The 21,884-nt window shown below is 41.7% G+C and overlaps 1 protein-coding gene across 1 annotated transcript in view; it reads right to left on the bottom strand.

Moving 5' to 3' along the window:
* Nucleotides 1-19,169, bottom strand: part of LOC112317785 (broad substrate specificity ATP-binding cassette transporter ABCG2) — a 131,018-nt gene extending 111,849 nt beyond the window's left edge. Inside the window, exon 1 of the mRNA XM_053923255.2 lies at nucleotides 18,631-19,169. The gene's annotated coding sequence lies outside the window, so the exon portion shown is untranslated. The remainder of the gene's footprint in view (nucleotides 1-18,630) is intronic.
* Nucleotides 19,170-21,884: the final 2,715 nt, after the last annotated feature.

Consider the following 21,884-nt stretch of genomic DNA (forward strand, 5'->3'; position numbering starts at 1 on the left):
GAACTCCTTGAACTTGACCTTATCTGAGAAGCACTTTATCTTCTCTTCCATTCTAAATGATAGCTTTGCTGGATAGAGCAATCTTGGATGTAGGTCCTTGCCTTTCATGACTTGGAATACTTCTTGCCAGCCCCTTCTTGCCTGTAAGGTCTCTTTGGAGAAATCAGCTGACAGTCGTATGGGAACTCCTTTGTAGGTAACTGTTTCCTTTTCTCTTGCTGCTCCTAAGATTCTTTCCTTCTCTTTCATCTTGGCTAATGTAATGATGATGTGCCTTGGTGTGTTCCTCCTTGGGTCCAGCTTCTTTGGGACTCTCTGAGCTTCCTGGACTTCCTGGAAGTCTATTTCCTTTGCCAGATTAGGCAAGTTCTCCTTCAGTATTTGTTCAAATAAGTTTTCAATTTTTTGTTCTTCCTCTTCTCCTTCTGGCACCCCTATAATTCGGATGTTGGAACACTTCAAGATGTCCTGGAAGTTCCTAAGCCTCTCCTCATTTTTCTGAACTCTTGTTGCTTCATTCTTTTCTGGTTGGATGTTTCTTTCTTCCTTCTGGTCCACACTGTTGATTGCAGCCCCAGTTTCCTTCCCATCACTATTGGTTCCCTATACATTTTCCCCTGTTTCTCTTAGCATAGCCTTCTTTTTCATGTAATTTGTGACCAAATTCAACCAATTGTGTGAGCTTCCTGGTTACCAGTGTTTTGAACTGTGCATCTGATAGGTTGGCTATCTCTTGGTTGCTTAGTTGAATTATTTCTGGAGCTTTGATCTGTTCTTTCATTTGGGCCATTTTTTTTTGTCTTGGCGTGCCTGTTACTTAAAGGGGCGGAGCCTTAGGTGTCCACCAGGGTGGGGAAATGCTGGTAGCTGCGCTGTGATGCTGTACATGGGGGAGGGGCCGAGAGGGAGCCATGGTGCTTGCTCTGCTTTCTTCTGGTTTTCAGTCACTCCCTCTACTACCCACAATCAAGTTGAGCCCCTTTGGTGCTGATTCACAAGTGGGTGGGCTTCTGCATGCTCTAGGTCTCTGTGGGTCTCTCCAACAAGCTCTCCTGTGAGGCTGGGAGTTTCTCCTGCTGTCACCTCAACCCCTACAGGTGTTTTCAGTCAGAGTTTTGAGGCTTTATTTCCCTGCACTGGAACTCTGGGTTGCGCAGTCTGTCACCCAGTCCACCAGCTGCTGCCTCGCTGGCCAGCTGCAACTTTACCTTCTCTGTTCCACAATCCACCACCTCGCTTGGCCCACCAGCCTCCACCTTGCTGAGAGTCCTCTATGCCTGGCTGCCTGTCTCGGCCTCTCCTACTCGTCTGGATGAATGTTTATTCTTTATCTCCTTGGTTGTCGGACTTCCATACAGTTCAATTTTCTGTCAGTTCGGTTGTTTTTTGTTTTTAAATTGTTGTTGTCCTTCTTTTGGTTGTGCGGGGAGGCACAGTGTGTCTACCTATGCCTCCATCTTGGCTGGAAGTCCCTTCAGGGATTATTTTAAGAGGGCGCTGTATCCCAGGACTCTTGAAGACACAGAGGCCACCATTATGTGAAAGACTGAAGACATCTGTGACTGAGTCAAAAGTTATTCAGAAGAGGTAGTGTATGAAGGAGAAGGGGTTTTAGGAATAACTTAAGCAGTTAATTTTATTTTTTCTTTAGGAATGTATGAAGTAACATATCTCTAATAGAGCTCTTAGAGTTCTAGAGCTTTTTCAGTAAGTAGAAAATAAAAATTCTAAATGAAAGGAAAACATTTTTCAGTTTAATTAGCAGGGATTGTGCTGGTATATAAAATCATAATAAAATAATAATGAATTTTGGATTCACGAGAATATGGTATTGGCAATATATTGAGTTTTTTCTTGCCAAAAGATAACCTAAAGGCAAAACAAATATCCAAACAAAAATCTCTTTTGGTATTCACCATTTCCCACGATTGTCAATGACTTTTGACCCAGTTTTAATAGGACTGAAAAGTTTTCTTACGTTTTGTGCCTAACTGTTGGTCCCCTCTTTATACATATCTTTAAAAAGACATGTCGTTTTTAAAAACCTAAGCACCCTCCACAGGAGAATTGCTTTATGGGTGTGGCAGACAGGTTTAGAACATTGGAAATCATATATGAATTGGTAACTAAATATCTCTTGATGTCATTAGATATGATTACATATAAGAATGTAAGCAATCCAACATTTTTGTGTCAGTTAAGGGAACAAAAACAAATATGTAAACCCATTTGTAATTGATTTTGAAATGCTCTCCCCAGCAGCTTTAACTTCCCACTTAGTTATTAGAGTCACTTCAGTGATTTAGGATGCAGCTTCAAAGCAAAAGGAATTGTAGAAACAATCCCATAAGATTAAGAGTGTGCTACCTGAAACTAATACAATATTGTGTGCCAACTACACATTACTAAAAAAGTTTTTGAAGAAAAGTGTGCTGCCAATAGTTAGAGATAAATAAATACATTTTTAAAAAGAATAGCATCAGCAAGAGTTGATTTATTTGAGTTTGCTAAGAAGAGAGAACAATTTGGTTTATTAAAAAAGAAGAGAATGTGGCAGAGCACTTAAAAGCCATATCCAACATCTATTTTTTAGTGTCCTCAGCACGTAAGTAGTGTCCAAAAGAAGAAATAATTACCATATAATATAATATAAAAGACAAAAGATAAACAATAAAGAATTAATGGAGCCCTGGCCGGTGTGGCTCAGTGGGTTGAGAGCCAGCCTGCAAACCGAAAGATCCCCGGTTAAATTCCCTGTCAGGCCACATGCCTGGGCTCTGGGACAGGTCCCCAGTGGGGGCAAACAAGAGGCAACCAAATGATGTTTCTCTCCCTCTCATTCTCCCTCCCTTCTCCTCTTTCTGAAAATAAATATAAAACTTTTTAAAAAACAGAGAATTAATAGAATTTAGGGAACACTTCAGAATACTTTCAAATGACCAAGATAATTTGAGGAATAAAGCAGTTCTCTTGCAAGTCGATATAGTCAAACTATGATTGCATTGAGGTGGGGGAGTGAATAGGATGGGCAATACATGTAATTAGGGAGGTAGGTTGGAGAAGAAAGTCTTTCTTGATATTCTCTTTAAGACACAATCAATTTTGGTCATTTTTCTCTTCCTAATTTGTGTGTCAAAAGTGTTTATAGTGATTTTTGGGAATTAGAGCTTTCGGCATACAGCTAGCTCATGATTAAATTGACTATGCTCACATCGCGTAGGGCCTGGTGTGAGCATATGTCCCAATTTGTACAGGAAAGACCCAGTTTAAATGTATTGCCCAAAGTAATTATTAAGTGTGCCCCCTTTCACTCTAAAAAGTAAATATGGCCCCTGGCCACTGTGGCTCAGTTGGTTGGACATCATCCTGCAAAGCAAAGGTCATGGGTTCAAATCCCGATCAGGGCATGTGCCTGGGTTGTAGGTTGGGGCCCTTGTCAGGGCTTGTACAAGAGGCAACTTATATTTCTCTCCCTCTCTTTTTCCCTCCCTTTCCCTCTCTTTAAAAGTAAATACATAAAATCTTTAAAAACTAAATATGGTGGGACTTTTGGTCAAGATGGCAGTGTAGGCAGACATGGCTTGCTTCTTTACACAACCACATCAAAATTACAACTAAAATATAGAACAACCATCACTCAGAACCATAAGAAATTGAGTTGTATGAAAGTCTGTCAACTAAGGAATTAAAGAAACCACATCCATTCAGACTGGTAAGAGGAGCACAGATGCAGAATGAGCTGATCCCTCACCAATGTGTGGTAGATAAAAATCCAGGAGGGATATCTAGGGAACAAGGTGTCCCAAACCCCTACCAGGCTCCGTAGCTCATGGATCCAGTGCCGAGAAGATAAGCCCCCACAACTTCTGACTATAAAAACCAGTAGGAATAAGGAGGTGGAAAAAAAACTGGAACCCCAAGCAATTCCTCTTAAAGAATCCATACATGGACTCACCTACTCAGACTCTCTCACTCTGAACTCCAGCACTAGGGTAGAAGCTTGTAAGGCATCAGAGGTACACAGGGAGAAACTGAAGTGTCTGGTATCAAGGCAAGCAGAGGCCATTTTCCCTTTTCTAAAGCCTCACCCCACAGAGCCAACAAGCTGGTGCCATATCTGAGACTCCATCAACCTGGCTAACACTGTTTGACCCCCTTTGGAGATCTCCAGAGACTCTGCCCTACCCAACCTTCAGGCCCAACCAAGCTGCTTTTCCATGTTTGTAGTTGGTCTTGTCTCATGCGTCAAACTTCCTAAATCCTTGCAAACAAGCAATAGCTGGCCTCAGTGAGCCCCAGGCCTGGCACTAGTTCATACAAAATACAAATCCATCAACAATTGAATCTAAAAGAAAAAACAAACTAAGCAAACAAGAAGAACAGAGACAGAATCATGGATATAGAGAGTGTTTTGATGGTTGCCAGAGGGGAGGGAGGTGGGGGAAATGAGTGAAGAGGTGAGGGATTAAGAAGTATAAATAGGTACCATATTTTGCCATGTATAATGTGCTCCCGTGGATAGTACACACCCTAGTTTTTGGCTCAAACTTTCAGGAAAGAAAATCATTTTAATTTTTTAATTCAATTATTTATTTATTTATATTTAGAAACAAAACCAATTATCATATTCTAGGGTATTATTTTGCATATGGATACCATTATCGCTTTGTAGAGTTACACTTTTAACACAGAACCATAAATAAAAGAATGAAAAAGATTTATATAGATATGGAATTAGTACCACCCATGTATAATGTGCATCCTTATTTTTCCCTGAAAATTGTAGGCAAAAAAGTGCATTATATATGGCAAGATATAAAGTACAATATAGGAAATGGAGAAGCCAAAGAACTTATAGGCATGACCCATGGACATGAGCAGTGGTGTGGGGATTGCCTGTGGGAGCGGGGGGTGCTGGGTGGAGAGGGGGACAAAGGAAGAAAATCATGACAACTGTAATAGCATAATCAATAAAAATATAATAAAAATCAATAAATAAATTTAAAAAGTAAATATGGTTGCCCTAGCCTTAGAGAAAAACACAAATAATCTTTGGCTAGGCTCTGGCACCCTATTTTGATTAAAGCATGAAAAGTCTTCACAAAAAAAAAGGGGTTTTGAGGTTACATTGGTGGATTTCACATTCTGATATGCTATTCTGAGAGGAGAAACCACCACAAAAATATGAACATCCCAAAGTGGATCACCTACCCACTTCCCCCCAAACATCTCAGCTTTGAATTTCATGCCTTCAGACTAATCACTGAATGCCCGTGATGGTTGTTGCTATCTTTGGACTCCTGGACCCTCTTCCCCCATCCAGTACACTGTCACGCTCTCTAACACTGCTCCTGTCTCACTTCTTGACACATTCAATAGCCACATAAGTGATTTTCCCAGTACGCTGGCCTCTGACTACCTTGAACTTCTCTAATGCTTTGTTTCCCACCTGCCTCTGTTGTGCACTCCAAGGCCATAGCACAGACATTCTCATTGTCAATCTTATGTTGTATATCTCACTCCCTGACTACCCTATTTCATCTTTCCACCTAGGTCCTTCTTGTAACCCAACTCCATTAAACTTTTGACCACCACAGGGACCTAGCATCCATTAATTTTACTAGTATTTTACTATGCTTCATCCCTCACTGTTCTCTTTAGTCTCCATACCAGCTGAAATTTCATCATCATTCGTTATAGTAATACCCTCACAAACAACCTTAACTCCCTCGCTTATCTTTTGCATTGCCACTTGCTTGGCAAAACTGCAAACTCTAGCCAAATTCAGTTCTCCCCCACTCTGTGCCTACATCTCTGCAGCTGAATGTGGGTAGAGAAAAACCCATAAGAATAATGATTTATCTGATTTTAAATTTCATGATCAAGAATGTTAATGCTGGGACTTCTCAATGGTGCCCAGTAACGCATACCCTATTTCCCTATCCCATTCACTTTTCTACTTTCCTCTTTTAGTACGTCGTGATTTCTTTGTCTTCAGTACTCTCTCCCATAGTCATTCTCAGCTGATAATCTTATTCCTTATTTTACTAAGAAAAATTCAAGCAAGTGAAAGAGACTTCTAGGTCCCCTGCAATGTATGTGCTCACCTGTGAGTACACTTTGCCTTCCCTCCTATTACTCTGCACAGATGAACCGCCCATGCTCCAGTCTAAAGCCAAAGGCAATGTCTTCTCTCTTCAGTAAATCCCATCCCCTCTTTCCTCATTCAGTGAGAACAATTTTCCCCTTTCTTTTCTACATCGTCAGATATATAGATAGTATTACCTACATGGTACATATTTATGTACTGTATACTTATGTATCTATATAAGTATATCTACATACATATCTACCCCTCTCTATAGAATCATTCCCAAAAGCACAAAAACATGTTGCTATTTATTTATTTCATCTTAACATCTCTTCATTTTCCAACCACTGCTCTATTGCTGTGCTCTCTTTCACAACAAAACTCTTCAAAAAAATTCTCTATAGTGATTTCCCAAGTCCCTCTCTCATTCTCTCCGAAGTCCACTCAATCAGAACCATGAGACATAACACTAAGTTGTCATTTTAAGCCTCTTAGTTGTGGAGAGGTTTATATGCAGCATTAAGAATGGGAACAACACCCCAGGGAGGGCAGCTCTGGCCTGCTCTGTAAGGAGAGAGCCTATCCCCTGAGTTTACAGGACTGTCCGCTGGTGTCTGCAGAAGCCTGGGGAGGAGCAGAGAGTATAGATTCTAAGGGTGTCAAGCCAATGGAGATAAACTATAATAATCAAGCCAAATTCATTGATGTGGGAAAATCTCAAATAAACAATCTAACTTTATGCCTAAAGGAACTAGAAAAAGAAAAACAAACAAAGCCCAAAGTGAGTAGAAGGAAGAAAAAAAAAGATCAGAGCAGAAATAAACAAAATAGAGTCTAAAACGAGAACAATACAAAAGATGGATGAAACCAAGAGCTGGTAGTTTGAAAAGATAAACAAAATTGATAAATCTTTACCCAGACTCAAGAAAAAAAGAGAGAGGACCCAAATAAATAAAATCAGAAATGAAAAAGTTGAAATGACAACTGACACCACAGAAATACGAGGCCAACCTGAAGAAACAAGAAAAAAATCTCAACTGAACACACTGACTTGGGTCAATACCCCCAGGTTTTCCTTGGTTGGAATGCCGAGGATGGTACTAACAGTTTGAAAAGATTAGCTAACAAAAGCCAGCACTCAGTGGTAGTCTAGTGTTAATGAGGCTGAAATGCCAGTAATTGCCTAGCATACTGCAGTAAAAAAAAAAAAAAGTTGAGAAACAGAAATAGACCCTTACAAGCAACCTACTTAGCTACCTCTTAACTAGACCTCTCCAGGAAGGTCACCAAGACTCTAGAAATACATTTGTGAGGCAGGCACCAGCATCCTTGAAGAGCTCTGTAGGTCAGAGATACTGGCGAGTGAGGCTGCAATGAAAATGTAGGGGTGCCCTAACCTCAGTGGGAGTGATGGCATTCGGCATGGTAAAGGCCAGGTCTAGTGCAACTGCCAAAGGAGCCGGAGGGATGGAGCACAGAATCGGTGTTTTGACCTGCTGTGCTTTGTGCCCACTAGATGTCAGTAGTGCACACACACATCCCTTTCGCCAGGTGTGACAGCCACAGTGTTTGCCAAACCATTGCCCAGTCCACCATGGGGAGGCAGGTTACCAGAATTAAATACAATAAAAATACAGAAAAACTTGAGTTTCAGATTCAAATGATTGCATGTGGGCATATTTGTACTAAACATTATTTGTTCTTTATCTGAAATTAAAATTTAACTGGGTGCCCTGTTGTCTATTTGGCAACCCTGAGGGGCAAAATCACTCCTGGTTGAGAACCACTGATCTGAGACAGTGCTTCTCAACCTTTTAATGAGCTGAGATTCTCATTAAAACACTAATTCTTGGGACCTATTTCCAGGATCCTGGTTTAGTATAACAAGAGTAATATCTATAAATTTGCATTTTTTAATCTTCACCCAAGGACATTTTTTTTTCATTGCTTTTAGAAAGAGAGGAAGGGAGAGAAAGAGAAACATTGATGTGAGAGAGAAGCATTGATTGGTTGCCTCCCACACTTAGACCAGGGATTCTATGCACCCAGACCAGGGATCCTACCGCTGCCAGACAGGGGACTGAGCCCGCAACCTAGGTATGTGCTCTGACCAGGAATCGAACCCACAACCTTTCAGTTACAGGATGACCTCCAACCAACTGGGCCACACGGGCCATGGCCGAATTTGCATTTTTAATGAGTTCCCAAGTGTTGCTAATCTTTCTGGTCTAGAGATTCATCTTACATAGTACTTCCCCAGAAAGAGTTGCTGGGTGACTATACACTTGAGCAAAGAAAATGTCCAATGCTTCTGTGGATTATTAGATATTACCCCTGAAATTACATGGACCCTCAGCAACACAAAATGCCACCAGGTTAAACAATTCAGAAGAATGACTTATGGAGATCAGCAGACAGGGGAGAGTCTTGGCCTAAGTTAGTCTAGCAATGGATCCCCACATGGAGTGACAGCTATTATGGTAGGAAGCATCATATGGAATCCCCTGGAACTGCTGTCCCACTCCTACCTCCCCTCTTCCCAGTCAGGAACCCAAAAGTAATACCACATCCCTGAGAGAGTTGCAGGGATTAATGCTGACAAGAGAGACTGAAGATATAGGGGCAGTGATTTCTCCAAACTCCCCACAGAGCTCACTTTTCTTAGCTGGTACAAAAGACAGACTTATCATAGAGAACGACAGTAGGTTATTGCGATCTTAATCAGGTGGCGATGCGGATCTCAGCAGCAGTTCAAGATGTGGTATCTTTAGTGGAAACAATACACCTGGTAGCTGGTAGTCAACAACTGACCTATCAAATGCTTTCTCTTCCTTTCTAATCAATGAGGAAAGTCAAATGCAATTTGCATATACACGTACATTTCTATTTGTGTCCTCTCTCCCATCATCATGACATAGTTAAGAAGGACCTTGATGATATTGACAACCCAGAGGACATCATGCTGATCCTATATATTAATGTCATTATGCCAATCAGATGTGGTAAGCTGAAAAAAACAAGCATCAAAAATACCATATTTACATATTGAGGTGCAAAAGGGTGAGAGTTAAACTCTACAAGATTTAGTAGGCCTTTGCTGTCTGGCACATGTTAAGACAGCCTTTTGAAAATGAGACACAAATTGCAGTACCTTGCACTCCCACCACACAGGAAAAAAACACACACCATACTTGGTGGGCCTCTTTCCAATTTGAAGGCAATCTATGCAGCCTTTGAACAGCTGCTCTGACCCATTCGTTTGATAATCTGTAAAGCTACCATGTTTGAGTGGGACCAGGTATAAAGAAAGACCTCCAGGCTTCAAGAGGAGCTGCTCTGCTACTTGGGCGCTGGGACCTGTCAGACCAAACAAACGGTATCAGAAGGGTCTGCTGCAGAGAGGGACTCGGTGTGTGGTATCGCTGGAAGGAATCCTTAGTAGGATCCCCCCATGGCACAGACCTCCAGGGGCTGGGAAAACCATATCCTCCTCTGATGACAAACATTCTCCCCTGAAAAGCAGCTTGTGGCCCTGGTTTTTGAGACTGAAATTATGACCACATGGCACCAAGTGACTACGCCACCTGGGTTTCCCATCACGAACCACAGAACTGGATGTACACATCCAGCAACCTTCCCATCATAACATGGAAGCAGTATAGAGGAGAGCAGGCCCCTGCAGGTACGACCGGCTGGCTCCAACTACCAAGCACACCTTATCCTACCGCTTTCCTACCTTTTCCTCAACCTGTACGAGTGTCCTGTTGGGGAATTCCCAATGAGCAGCTCACAGAGGGGAATAAAGTGCAGGTCCAGTCCTCAGACGGATCTGCAAATGGTGCTACACTGACCGATGTGGATGTCCACTGTGCTACACTCAAGCATGACCACAGAGGACCATGCAGAAGGGAAGACATCTGCATGGACAGAACTTTAATGGATACAGTTGGCTATTTATTTCATGGCCTGACGTATCCATAATGATTTATGGGCAGTGGCTACTGGATTGGCCAGTGCCTTGGGGACTCCGAAAGAATGATTTGAAAAGTTGGTAACAAGCTGTACTGTGTATGGGCCTCTTGCAGTGACACAAAGTGTGAAAATATTTGTGTGTCATGTATATACCCAGCAGAGAGGATCCATGATGGTGGGAGCTGTCAAACAGCAGATAAGCAAGAGGATCTACTTTGTGAACACCAGGATGCCTCTTCCTTAAGGCATCCCAGTGCTTGCTCAGTGGGTCCGTATTCAAAGTGATTATAATAGCGTGGGCATGGAAGGAAGTGTGAGCAGTAACATGGGTTTCACCTCCCCAAGGCGATATCTAGTGCTGAGTGTCCGATCTGCCAACAGCAGAAGCTAATACTAAGCCATGATATGGCACCACTGTCCAGGGCAACAGGCGGCCACCTCGCAGCAGTTAATTATGGTAGGCTCCTCCCATCCTAAAGAGAACAGCTCTTTTTGCTCTCAGGGATAGCTACGTATTCTGGGTAAATACTTACTTTCCCTGCCTGCAGAGCTTCTGCCAATGGGTATCCAGCATAACCCTGCTCTGACCGTGGGCCTATGTTATGACCAAGGAGGTTTGAAAATGGGCTCATGCTCTCAAAATCCACTACATACTCTCCTCATGCAGAAGCAGCTGGCTTGACAGAACAGTGCACTGGCCTGTTGAAGGCTCAATTATACTGCCAGCTGAGACACTGTGAAAGGTTAGGTTTCTGTCCTATAGCATGAAGTATATGCCTTAAACAAGAAGCCAACGTTGCACAGAGCCAGAATGCGCAGGTGTGGAGACCATGGAGAGGAACAGCTCCTCCATCTACAATGGCCTGCTAGGTATTTCTCTAACATGTTAAACACACTTCTGCCTCCATTGCCTCTCCCCAAATGCTTTCCTCCACTCTATTTAAACTTGTAAAACCTGTTTGAGCCTTCCTGATTACCTCTGCCCTTAATATATTTTTCTCTCCAGCCCTTCTCACCTTCTAACATACCATATTATTTGGTTATTGTTTACCACCTCTCTTCTCCCATTAGAAGGTAGGCCGTACAAGAGCAGGGTTCTAGTTCATTTACTGCTCTATCCCCAGTGCCTAAGACAGTGCCAAAACATAGCAGGTGCTCAATAAGTATTTCTAGATTGACTTGAGTGAGAATCATCAAAGTTCTCGGGGAAGAGTAGACAAACGTCTCTTGTCTGTTATCTTTATCCACATTAGGGTTTGGCTAGCAATTTTTCTGAAAAAGCCTAGATAGTAAGGATTTTAGCCTTGTGGGCCATGCAGTCGCTGTTACAAGCACTGTACTCTGGCACTGTAGCATGAAAGCAGCCACAGACAGCAGGCACGGGTGGGCGACACATGGAGAGAAAAAAGGGTTTGCTGAAGTGCTGGGAATCAGGAGGCTGAGAAGGGAGGTCATACAGAAAGTCAATGAAAGGAAATATTTTACCGAATAGAATTGATTCATTTCTTCTTCATGCCTTCTCACTCCACCATCACAGCTAATACTGGGAAAGTTAAATTTTCAGTTTGACTTCGACTTTTGAATATACGGTATACATTTAAATTTCCCGTGGAGTACCTGCACTAGTACAACCTCCAGTGGAAGCTCTTTTTCTCACTAAGCTGCTTTTATTAGTTTATTCCACTTGTATTGAGCATCTGCCATGTGCCAAGAACTAAGTGTTAGATACAGCTTTGAATTCGACAGAGACCTTATCCTCAGCAAGCTTACATTCTGATGAAGACATATGATAAATATTCATATAAATGTATAAGTAAGAACATTTCAGATAGTCATATATCCTACAAGGAAATTACATAGAGTAATAGGAGGTTTCCTTGAGGAGATACCATTTGAGCTGAAAACTGAATAATAATAAGTACTAGCCATGTGAAGACATGAGGGTAGACTTCTTTTTTCTTTTATCGTGGTAAAATATTCACTGCATAAAATTCACCATTTTTAAAGGCAGTTTCATGACATTAAGAACTTTCACATTGCTATACAACTGTCACCTCCATCCGTCTCTAGAACGTTTTTCATTTTCCCAACCTACAACTCTGTAGCCATCAAACATAACTTCTCCCTCTCTCCTCTCCCCGGTAGCAACCAACTTTCTACCTTCGGTTTCTATGAGTTTGACCACTGTAGGTATCTCCTGCAAGTGGAATCATACAGTATTTGTTCTTTGATGGCATATTTCACTTAGCATAATGCCATGAAGGTTTATACATGTTGAAGCACGTGTCAAAAATTTTAAAGCGGACCTTGCTGCTGTGACTCAGTGGATTGAGTGTCAGCCTGCAAACCAAAGGGTCACAGGTTCCATTCCTAGTCAGGGCACATTCCTGGGTTGCAGGCCACGTCTCCAACTGGGGGCGCACAAGAGGCAACCACGCATAGGTGTTTCTCTTTTTTTCCCTCCCTTCCCTTGTCTCTAAAAATAAAATTAATAAAATCTTTAAAAAAATTTTAAGGTGGAATAATAAAATAATATTTCATTATATGCATATACCTATTTCGTGGTAGTCATCGGTCCATGGACACTTAAATTTTACTTCCACCTTTTGGCTACTGTGAATAATGCTGCTACAAATGTGGGAGTGCAGATCTCTCCTTGAGTGCCTGTTTTCAATTCTTTTGGCATATACCCAGAAGCAGAAATGCTGGATCATATGGTGATTCCATGTTTAATTTTTTCAGGAATGGTCAAGCTGTTTGCCTTAGCAGCTGCACCATTTTTTTTTAATTTTTATTGTTATTCAATTACAGTTGTATGCCTTTTCTCCCCATCCCTCCACCCCACCCCAGCTGAACACACCTCCCTCCCCCACCTCCACCCTCCCCCTTGGTTTTGTCCATGTGTCCTTTATAGTAGTTCCTGTAATCCCCTCTTCCCACTGTCCCCGCCCCCGCTATTGTTAGATTGTTCTTCACTTCAATGTCTCTGGTTATATTTTGTTTGCTTTTTTCTTCTATTGATTATGTTCCAGTTAAAGGTGAGATCATATGGTATTTGTCCCTCACCACCAGCTGCACCATTTTTAATTCCTACTAGGAAAGCACAAAAGTTCTAGTACTTCACATCCAAGCCAACACTTGTTATTTTCCTTTTTAAAAACTTCATCCTAGCCCTGGCTGGTGTGGCTCAGTGGATTGAGCGCTGGCCTGAGAATCAAAGGGTGGCTGGTTTCATTCCCAGTCAGGGCACTTGCCTGGCTTGCAGGCCAGGTCAGGTCTCCAGTAGGGGGTGCACAAGAGGCAACCACACAGCCATGTTTCTCTCCCTCCATTTCTCCCTCCCTTCCCCTCTGTCTAAAAATAAATAAATAAAATCTTAAAAAAAAAATTCATCCCAGTGGGTACAAAGTGATATCACATTGTGGTTTTGATTTACATTTCCCTAATAATTAGTGAGGCTGAGCATCCTTTCCTGTGTCTATTGGCCATGTCTTCTTTGGAGAAATGCCTAGTCAAGTCCTTTGCCCTTTTTCAGTTGGGATGTTTGGCTTTTGTCTTTGAACTGTAGGAGTTCTTTATGTGCTTTAGATATTAACCCCAAATCAGAAACAAGATCTGCAAATATTTTCTGCCATACCGTAGGTTGTCTTTTCACTCTCTTAATAATGTTTTTGTTGCATAAAAGTTTTTAATTTTGATTAAGTCCGATTTATTTAGTTTTTCTTTTGTCGCCTGTGTTTTTAGTGTCATATCCAAGAAATCACTGCCAAATTCAATGGCATGAAGCTTTTCCCCTATGTTTTTGGCTAAGAGTTTTATACTCTAGCTCTTACATTTATGACTTTGGCCCCTTTTTACTTAGTTTTTGAATATGGTACAAGATAAGGATTTAACGTCATTCTTCTGCATTTGGCTGTCCAGTTTTCCCAGCACCATTTGTTGAAAAGACTATCTTTTCCCCATTGAATGGTCTGGCAACCTTGACAAAAATAATTTTATCATATATATGAGAGTTTATTTATGGACTCTCTATTCTATTCCATTGGTCTGTATGTCTTTCTTTACTTCAGTACCACAGTTTTGGTTACTGTAGCTTTGTTGAGGGTGGTGTTTTAAATCAGCAATTTCAAAGAACTAGAGCTGGGATCAGCAAACTTCTTCTGTAAAGAGCCAGATAGTAAATATTTTGGGCACCACAGGTCACGTGGTGTCTGTCACAACTACTCTACCCTGCTGCTGTAGCCCTAGAGTAGCCCGAGATGATACATAATCAGATGGATGTGGCTGCGTCCCAATAAAATTATCTGTAAAAACTAGGTGGTGGCATGAATTTTCCCCAAAGGCAGTGTGTAGTTTGACACCCTCTGGACTAGAGGTCACATTTGGGCATTTTCAAAGGCCTGAAGGAAGGTCAGTGTGATTACAACAAAAGCAAGAGAGGAGGGATATGAAATGGGCGAAGACTTAATTTATTCTCCCTCATCCATTCACTCACAAACATCCACCAAGGACATATTAGAAGCTAAGGGTTTGAACTACATAGGAGTAAGGTACAGTCCTCAGCCTCACAGAGCTTTGATGTAAAGAAGAGGCATAAACTAGGGAGTTTTAATACAGTACCACATTTCCTTTCTGAGTCATGGCATATGCTCCATTCCATCAGCTGGACCACGGGATCCCTGCTCCATGCTTTACCCTACTGCCGAAGTTCAAGGCTTTGTTAATTCTCTCCAGGATGACTGCAATAGTCTATTCAAACAGGTCTCAGCCTTTAGCCTCATATTCTTCCAAATTAGCCCCCATACTGTAGCAAGAAAGATTTCTAAAATGCAACCCTTCCCTGGCCAGCGTGCCTTAGCTGGTTGAAGCATCATCCCATGGACCAAAAGGTCGTGGGTGCAATTCCCAGTTGGGGCATATGACTGTCTGGGTTGCGGGTTTGTTCCCAGGTCCCAGCACATATGAGGCAACTGAAGGATATTTCTCACATCCATGTTTCTCTCCCTTCCCCTCTCTTTCTAAAATCAATAAGCATAAGCCCTGGCTGGTGTGGCTCAGTGGATTGAGTGCGGGCTGTGAACCAAAGGGTCACCAGTTCAATTCCCAGTCAGGACACATCCCAGTGGGGGCCCAGTGAGAGGCAACCACACATTGATGTTTCTCTCCCTCTCTTTCTCCCTCTCTTCCCCTCTCTCTCAAAATAAATAAATAAAATATTTTTTAAAAATAAGCATGTCCTTGGGTAAAGATTAAATAAATAAATAAATACATACATAAATAAATTAAAATGCCATTCTAATTGCACTCCTCAGCTTCAAACTATGTTAATGACTTTCATCCTTCTCAGAGCCAAATCCAAGCTTATAGGAGAGTATGTAAGGCCCTACGTGACTGGCGTTTGTCAATGTCTCAGCATCATTTACTCTCTCTCCTTTGGGTGGGAAGTGCTAGGTGATAGCCCAGAACACCCACTCACACACACACATAAGAACATGTTTATCTTCCCTGTCTGGTGTGGCTCAGTGGGTTGAGTGCCAGCCTGAGAGCCAAAAGGTCACTGGTTCAATTCTTGGTCAGGATGTATGCCGAGGTTGTGGGCCAGTCCCCGGTTGGGGGTATGCAAGAGGCAGCCAGTCAATGTTTCTCTCTTTCTCTCTCTCTTCACCTCTCTCTAAAAGTAAATAAAATCTTTTTTTTTAAAAAAAGAACATGTTTATCTCATGATTAAACTCTGGGGTAACAACACCGACATCAAAGGAGAGCACTTGGTATCTGTGTGAATTCTTAATGTTGGTATTTCTATTGCAAAGTACAATTATGAATTGAGCAAACTTAGTAATAATAAGACTAAGTAATGAGCCATTTAATCCTCACAACTACCTTGTGATGTAGGCAGTGTCATTGAACCCATTTTACAGACTAGGCAACTGAGACGACATAATTTCCCCAGGATTGCACAGCTTGCATGTCTGATGGTATCAATATTCAAACCCAGGAAGTCTAGCTCCATGATCTGTTGTTAAGCACACTAAGTCCCCTCACTAAACTGTAAGGATGCTATTTTGAATTATTGACTGACGCCATGCCTGTAAAGCATGGTCTCTGAATGGTAGCACTGAGATCACCTGAACGTTTACTAGAAATACGAACACTCAGACCTGAGCCCCAGCCTACTGACCCACATCCTTTGGTGCCAGGGCCAGAATCTGAGATTCGGCAAGCTCCCCAGGTGATTTTTAAGCATGACACCTGCTTTTAAACTTTTGTTTCTGGGGATTAAAGGCCTAAATGGAGGTAAAGCTAAGACGACACATAAAAAATGTTGACAGAAGAAATAGAAAATTGATCCTTTTTAACGCACAAAGTTTTGAAATAATGACATAAAAAGACGACAAACCCTGGCAGAGAACAACATCAATTGTTAGAGGTCTTGTGAAGACACTGAAGGAAAGGACAGGATTAACCTGAACCACGCGCAAACAAGCCTCAGATTAAATCGGGAATACCCACTATCCAGCCACACATGTGCCTTTTAGCAAATTGCTTAAACAGACTCTCAGTCTCTTCACTGAGAGGTTAAAATAATAAGCCCTGTGACTTTTACCCCAAGATGGTTGTGAAAAATCAAGTGGGATAATGCTTTGATGGAAGGATAATGCTTTGCGACCACACTTTGTATGGAAGGACAGCACGGTGATCGATTTCATTGTCTGCTGTAACTCTTTACAGAAGAATATATGCATTTTCCCTAATCCTATTCAAGAAACAGGATTTTGAACCTTGCAGTGCAGTTTGAAGAAGACCTACAGCTGGAATCCGGGTTTGCTCTGGGCTTGGAAAGAGAGGGAACGGCCTCACCTAACTGAATGAGGCCAGTGTTGGCACCGTTTGCCAGGCCCTCTAATAACAAATAATATCATTTTGTTCAAAGTTGTTCCATTATAACGTTGATGAGATGCCGTAGAAACTTAACTCTTATTTATTATATCAATGAGCTTATGATAAAATTGTTTCATTGTACATCATTTTGCTTAAAGTTGCAGGACTTATCAACAATGTTATGTGAGGATTTACTATATATGTCTCTGAACTCATCTGAAGCTTTGTAATTTCTCCCCACAAAAATGTGTTTAATTAAAATCTGGGATAGCTTAGGCTAATATTCAGCCCTGTATGTTCTTACTGCCTACCAAAGATTTGTTATGGTGTGGGTTATTTACAATAGCTTCTATTCTGATTGGTCAATGCTTGTACCACACAGGTTGTTAAATTTTTTAATAACACTCCTTGTTATATGCTGTGACATAAAGGAATGTCATTGGACACTTATTTCAAACAGAAGCAATTCCCCTCTGTCTGGGATGGTTTCACGGGTTCATACCGGGCCTCTAGAGGTCTATTCACACCTCTGACCTTTCATTCCATTGCATAATCCTTGACTTAATGACAAATAGTTTCAGCATGTTTATTAAGATAACAAAATTGATAATTTACCTGCTCTGTCTCAAGCACATTTCTCCAGCTGAGCAAACACGAGCTACTAGTCTACAACTCCCATGCATGTGTGGGAAAGAATTCTACTTCTGGGCCGAGTTTCTTTCATTCATTTTACAAAGCCATGTTGTCCCCAGCCAACATTCTTTTTCCCCTTCTTTCTCCCATTTTTTTGTCCCCTCAACTAGGGACAGAATAGTTACCTTTTCCTATCTACTTATATTTTTTTCTTCTTCATTTGTCTTTGGATTAAAAGCTACTTTCAGATTAAAATATGTTATTTAGAACAGGGAACTACTTGGTTTAAAGAGGAACATAGACCTCTCACAAGAAGATAAAACATATATTCCTTACCCAAATTGATTTTAAAAAATGTAATAGATTCATATGCTTACAATCTTTACATCCAAACAGTAGGAGGAAGATATCAGTTATTTTTCCAGCATACATAATTTTTAACTGAAGATGAAATGTCCAACGTGATCACTGACGACACCAGTGCGAGGCATGCTATGGACACCTAATCCCTCGATTAAAAAACCACAGAAAGACTTCAGACTCTGCTCCAAGTGGCCCATGGCACCTAAGGAGCTGCCTGACATCTTCTCTCCTTGGGGTGACTTGGGTTACCACACCCAGGAACTGTTTAGCAGAAACTCCCACACTTAGAGATACCCCATCAAAGAAGGTACAACTGGGGGGGGGGATGCTGTATGATTTTTTTTTCCCTCAGGCACCCTACATAAAGCACATGCTTGGCCACGTTCCTTCATTCTGACGGCCCTACTCTAACCCACTTCACCCCCAGAAGCAAATCACGTTGGGGGTTGAAGCCCTTGTTTGCTCACGGCCTCACTCCCGGACCAGCAGCCCTGAAGTCACCTGGGACCTTGTCAGAAATGCAGAATCTCAGGCCCACCCCAGACCCACTGAATTCTAAAGAGCCCGCTTTTTAACAAGAATGAGAAGTACTGATTTAAGGGACATATTTGTTAAAGCGCATACCAAAAATGAATCAAGATTCTGTGCTCAGTATGAACATTTGGAAAAACAGAAACAGGCAACTAACTCACCTCAGTTACGGTGCGTGATGCTGGTAGAAAAGCAGCGCAAACCTAACCAGACGAGGCCATGGTGCTGCACTTGCAGGTCTCCCTATAGAGACTTCCACCAAGATCCATGTTCCTCAAGGTCCACAAGTGCCCTCTCTCAGCTCTCCGGAGGAAAGGGAATCAGAAAGGAAACTTATCAGCCCAGGGTACGTCCCGCAACACCAGAAGAACTGAGGCTTTCCAAAAATAAACTGTCTTTGAGGAAATGTCCAGGGTCAAAAGGACAGTTTTCAGATCTCCTGGAGTCCCTTTTTTCTCCATTAGCTCTTATTCCCACATCTTTCTCAACCACTGGAATTCAAACTGACGACCGGTCTGCCTGGAATCCTTTTCCAGCGTTCCTGGCAAGGAAACGGGAAACAGAACAAAATTCACGTGTCAGAGAGATATTTTTACACCTTCCCCTTTGTGCAATAGAATCCTGATGACAGCGTCTCTAGAGCTAACAACTTTAAAAAGGATCAAAACCAATTCTAGCAAATAGTTTTGCCCTGTATAAACTTCCTGTCTTTGGCTAGCTCTGACGTAACCGGGGGTCTCTTTTCATAGGTCCTGCCTTCTAGCAAAAAAATTATAGGCAGGAAGATAACACAGATTTGGAAAGGAAGTGAAAGGAACCGAAGCAAAGACAGCATTAAGTTTCAGTGCAAAGGTCCCAACAGATTTGAAGATGAGAGAGAAGCTATATTTAGAACATGCTATTCTTTTCAATGTTCTCCTCTTCTTTTTTTAAGTATATTTTATTGACTATTCTATTACAGTTGTCCCATTTTTCCCCCTTTGCTCCCTCCACCCTGGAGCCCCCCTCCCTCCAACAATCCCCCTCCTGCCCTCCCCCGCCCCACTTAGTTCATGTCCATGGGTCATGCATATAAGTTCTTTGGCATCTCCATTTCCTATACTATTCTTAACCCTCCCCCTGCCTGTTTTGTTCCAACCAATTTTGCTTCTTAATCCCAGCACCTTCCCCCCTCCCAGCTGATAACCCTCCAATTGATTTCCATGCTTATGAATCTGTTCTGGTTGTTTGCTTAGTTTGTTTTTGTTTTTGTTTTGTTTTAGGTCCAGTTGTTGATAGTTATGAGTTTGTTGCCATTTTAATGTTCATAGTTTTGATCTTTTATTTTCTTAAATAAGTCCCTTCAACATTTCATGTAATAACGGCTTGGTGATGATGAATTCTTTTATCTGGGAAGCACTTTATCTGCCATTCATTCTAAATGATAGTTTTGCTGGATAGAGTAATCTTGAATGTAGGTCATTCCTTTTCGTCACTTTGAATACTTCTCACCAGCCTCTTCTTACCTGCAAAGTTTCTTTTGAGAAATCAGCTGATAGTCTTATGGAACTCCTTTGTAGGTAACTCTCCGCTTTTCTCTTGCTGCTTTTAAGATTCTCTCTTTAACTTTAACCTTTAACATTTTAATTATGATATGTCTTGGTGTGTTCCTCTTTGGGTACAACTTGTTTGGGAATCTCTGTGCTTCCTGAACTTTTATGTCTATTTCTGTCACCAATTTGGGGAAGTTTTCTTTAAATGTTTTTTTGAATAATTTTTCAGTTTCTTGCTCTTTCTCGTCTCCTTCTGGCACCCCTATGATTTGGATGTTGGCACTTTTGGAGATGTCCCAGAGTCTTCTTATACATTCTTCATTTTTTTAAATTCTTGTTTCTTCTTTCTGTTCTGGTAGTATGTTTATTTCTTCCTTTCATTCCAAATTGTTGATTTGAATCCCGGCTTCCTTCCCTTCACTGTTGGTTCCCTGTAGATTTTTCTTTATTTTACTTAGAGTAACCCTCACTCCTTCCCTTATGTTGTTGCCATACTCAGGGAGTTCTCTGAGCATCCTGATCACCAGTGTTTTTAACTCTGCATTAATAGGTTGGCTTTCTCATTCATTTCATTCTTTTTCTGGGGTTTTGTTCTATTCTTTCATTTGGGCCATATTTCTTTGACTCCTTGTTTTGGCAGCCTCCCTGTGTTTGTTTCTGTGTATTAGGTAGAGCTACTTTGACTCCCTGTCTTAGCACACCTGTTAAATTGTATGGGGCAGAGCCTTAGGTATTTGCCAGGGTGGGGCAACCCGCTTCAAGGCTTTGTGGCTCTGTGGCTCTGTGTGGGGGGAAGGGTCAAAGAGGGGACAATGCCACCGCCTGGCGGCTGGAGGTTTGCCTGGCACTTGCCCTGTTTCCATTTACTTCATCCACTTCCCATATGTGATTGTTGCCCTTCCAGTGGTTTCCCTGGTGGTGAATCCCAGAGTGGGTGGGTTTGCCTACACTCTAACTTCACATGGTCCCTTCAAACAGATGCTCCTGAGACACTAGCAGTTTCTTCCACCACTCCGACCCCCACTAGTTTTTATAGCTAGAAGTTGTGGGGCTTTATCTTCCCCGTACTGGAACCCTGGGCTCTGCGATCTGGCCTGGAGCTAGGATCGCTCGCTCCCAAGGAGCCCCTCCTGATTTTTACCCACCACACATGAGTGTGGGACTGCCTGTTCCACCCCTGCCACTGCCACCTCTCACCACCTCTCTGAGCCACACTGCCTCTCCACCCATTTCCACATCTCCACCCCTCCTACCCCTCTGGATGAATATGGCTTCTTTAAAACCATGGTTGTTGGACTTCTGTAGAGTTCGATTTTCTAGCAGTTCTGGGTGTTTTTTGTCTTGAGGTTCTTTGTAATTCTTCTTGTGGTTATGCCAGGAGGCGAAGCATGTCTACTCATGCCTCCATCTTGACGAAAAGTCTCAATGTTCTCCTCTTCTAAACCAGAAAGGTATGACTGCATTAAACAGGTGTTTGATATTCTGAAAACATGATGATGTCGGCGAAATAATGGCATTTACTGAGAGTTTCTGGTCCCACTCTTGACCAGCCTTAACAGGTTTTTTTTAATCCAAACCTTCTCAACTATAAAATAAATATAAAATGGTGATAATAGTAGTTCCTTCCTTGCAAAGTTGACATGGTAGTAATATGAGACACGCGAAATACTGATTACTGAACTGGCCATTCTCTATATTTAAGTCACTGTCCTGAATCATCCCTCTATTGTGCCCAGTGAGGCATTCGATAAATATTTATTTAAATGAAATGAAAGTTAAAAAAATCTTGAATGGCTAAGAAATTCCATCTATTTATTTTTATTATTTTTTTACTGTAGTAAACTATTTATAACATCAAATTTGCCATTTTAACCATTTTCAGT

This window comes from Desmodus rotundus, chromosome 4 (genome assembly GCF_022682495.2).
Source record: "Desmodus rotundus isolate HL8 chromosome 4, HLdesRot8A.1, whole genome shotgun sequence".
Classification (NCBI taxonomy): Eukaryota; Metazoa; Chordata; class Mammalia; order Chiroptera; family Phyllostomidae; genus Desmodus; species Desmodus rotundus.